This window comes from Atta cephalotes, assembly GCF_000143395.1.
Source record: "Atta cephalotes unplaced genomic scaffold scaffold00049, whole genome shotgun sequence".
NCBI lineage: Eukaryota > Metazoa > Arthropoda > Insecta > Hymenoptera > Formicidae > Atta > Atta cephalotes.
This window is the reverse complement of record NW_012130113.1, coordinates 1,806,546-1,808,967: the sequence shown is the minus strand read 5'-3', so window position 1 is coordinate 1,808,967 and position 2,422 is coordinate 1,806,546.

Sequence of the window (2,422 nt, the reverse complement as noted above, 5' to 3'; positions counted from 1 at the left end):
ATAGTTAACAATAAGTTATAATAATAAGACTAGATTAGTATAACTATAATATAATTATTACTTACTACTTATATATANNNATATTATTAAATTAATTATTCGTATATATATATATATATATATATATATATATATATATATATATATATATAAGTCTTTATATATGTAGATAATCTTTTATTATTTCATTTATTATTTCATGTATCTTTTATTATTTCATAAATAGATCGTTAAATGTCTGTTTAGTTATTTGCTATTAACAGATGCATTTCTGCATCAATACTTTATACAACTATTTTAATATCTTCTATAAATAATAATTATACGGCAGTATATCAAAATTTATTGTCAGTGCTAAAAATCTCTAGTTTACGTTATGTGTACTATAGGTTTTCAGCACTAACAGTGAATTTGGAACACAGCTTATGTATTGTTATCTAAATAATTATTATCATTTTTAGTTTACTGCAAACAGAAATAGTTGAAAATAATTAACTTAAATTACTATTTTAAGTATTGTACTATTTATATTAGGAGTGCTAAAATAAACAAATTAAGAATTATGTTTAATAATAAAAATTTTGATAAATGTCAAAAAGATATTTTAAAATATAAATCGATTATTTTCGAAGATATATGTATAGGTAATTCCGCTGATAACAATAAAAGCATGAAAAATTTTAATATATATTTAATATATGTAATATCGAAATTATATACTTAATAAATGTATATAATATATATATATATATAATATCGAAATTTATTTGTCATTATTCATCCATAGATTACATAGAAATATAATATGTTCGTCATTTTTGTTAAATAAAAATATGTAATTAATACACAATAAATTATTTAAAAATATCATATCACATTAATATTATAACATATTAATGTTTCATTGTCTCATTAATTATAGTTAAAGAGAATCTAAACTCTCTTCTCCAGTTGAAATGATTTGATTAGATGGTAACAGCCAACTGTAACTTTATACATATCTCTATACATACTGATGTACGAGCCTTTTTTTTTAACTAAATTTTTACATCAGTTTCATCTTTTTTCCTTTTTTCTTCAATAGGAGAAATACAGATATACACGTATATTAAAAAAATAATATTCAAAAATGCTTAAAAATGAAAATGATAATATTGATAAATTATCAGATAAATATTATATTTTCGATTGCAGTCATAAAAATTAGTGTAATAACTTTCGAAAAGATGATTTTATAATTTGTTTTTTGAAGTTTTTGAAGTTTAATAAAAACTTATTTTTACTAAAAATAGTTTAATTTGTACTGTCCACAAGAAATAATTCTAAAAACTTAACAATTTTCGTAGTTTATGATTAGTAATCATGATTATAATCATAAAACAATATTATTCTTCCATGTAATGATACTGCATAAAAATTTTTCCATAATATTCATTATAAATTTTTTTAAAAGTATTTCATGACGTAACAATTTTTAAGGACCAATTCAATTATTGGTAATTTCGTTAAATTTAATACACTTATGTTTATTGTTAAATACAAATGCAAACGATATTAATATTAATATATATTGAGTTGTCCGGAAAGTTCGAAGGCATTTTGAAGGAAAATTGAAACGCAGAAGATTTAAATTTTGGTATACATTTATTAAATTTAAATCTTTTGCGGCGAACTTTCCGGACAACCCAATATATATATATATATATATCGACATTAAAAAATTATACATGTCTAAAAATATCAAATAAAACCTTTTTAAAAACATCACAAATCGTAATATAAAGCATCTCAAAGACGACTTATATCCTGATAACTTCATAAAATATTTTGAAATTTTAAGGAACTTTTTACGTTTTTATTTCTACCTACGTAGATGAAATTTATTTTCGGATTATCTTGACATCATCTGTCTTACAGAGAGAAAGAGAGACAGAGAGAAAGAAATTTGCAATTCTTTATGAATTAATTTTTGTATAAATTAGATATTGAATATTCTGTATTTGCGTAGGAAATGTTATTTATTATTATTTTGAAACGAAGCAATATTTTCAATTTAAATCTTGTATTTTTTTGTACCTTTTGATATTTATAGCGTTATTTTAAAAAAATGTTTTTAGAGTTCTGTATAAGCACAATATGTATTAGTTATTGTATTTAATAGACGAATCATTAAATGTCAATTATGCTATTTTTTATTATTAATCTAATATTTATTTTATATATAAACAGAATATTCTCTTAAAAATAATAATTTTAAATATTATTATCTTAATCTAAATAATTTAGTCTTATGATAAAATCGTTATCATTCCTTTAATCTATTATAAACAAAAATTATTTATTAAAAATAATTGATTTGAACAAGTTGTATTAAAAAATAAATTAATTGAAAATTTTATTTAATAATTAATTTTAATAAATG